Source organism: Acyrthosiphon pisum, chromosome X (assembly GCF_005508785.2).
Source record: "Acyrthosiphon pisum isolate AL4f chromosome X, pea_aphid_22Mar2018_4r6ur, whole genome shotgun sequence".
Classification (NCBI taxonomy): domain Eukaryota; kingdom Metazoa; phylum Arthropoda; class Insecta; order Hemiptera; family Aphididae; genus Acyrthosiphon; species Acyrthosiphon pisum.
The window spans coordinates 131,873,932-131,874,970 of record NC_042493.1 but is presented as its reverse complement, the minus strand read 5'-3'; positions in this window follow the sequence as shown (position 1 = coordinate 131,874,970).

Sequence of the window (1,039 nt, the reverse complement as noted above, 5' to 3'; positions counted from 1 at the left end):
AACAGTTCAAAACAAATCAAAATATTTGAAAATTTATTATGTATAGAAAATAGAAATATAACAACCATTGAAAATTTCATGTATTTACGGTTATTTGTTTTAAAGTTACACCAAAAACCAGAATCAATTTTCTCGAAAACAGCTTTTGCGTAAAAATTCCCGTTTTTCCTTAATTTTTCTTTTGTTTTTCACGGCGCTTTTAAATACTATTGGAAATTTCAAATTTTGACCTCCCGAATGCACCAACAAGATTCACTTTCCCATCAAACAAGATACTGTTGAAGAAAATCGAAGCATTTTTACTGCCCCAAACCGTGATGACAGACACAAAAAAAAAAAAATAAATAAATAAAAAAAAAAACACACATCATTGTAAAATCAATACATTAATCGCATAATCACACAAACGTATCAATAACGACGCATTGCCGTGTCCAGCTAGTATTTAATAAAGAAAATAAATAAATATTTAAAACTTACCAATGTATGTAAATACGTCATGCAGTTGCTGGTGTGCGGCTGGTAACTGGTATACAGTTTACCTATTATATAGTAATTGTAAATTGATACACGTGGCGTAGTGGCGAATATTCCAGTCGTGGAATGAAACACAGATACCGACGATAATAATTATTTAGAAATAATATTTGTTGAAAAGTAGTGAGCGATTTCCGAGAAATAATGATAATTGATAAATGCGTATATAATCGCACCAGACGTGCATCGAGAATAAATTTGATTGGCTATCGTACGTCTGTTTTCTATACTCAATACCGCCTAATAGTGTATTCGTCTCTAATATACTCCAATAACATAAACTATATTATTATAACCGGGATAAGAAAAACACACAGTGTAATGGAATTGATGTGCACATAACCAATTAAATTGTTTCAGCGGATTATTTTGGACGTCGCCATCGCACGTCAGCATTATAATTTATTTTTATTTTTTATTACCTATATAATATGAAAAACCCACAGGCCACAAGCCGCAACTGAAGACGGCCAGCCGAGACTTGTATTATGAACTTAAAAAA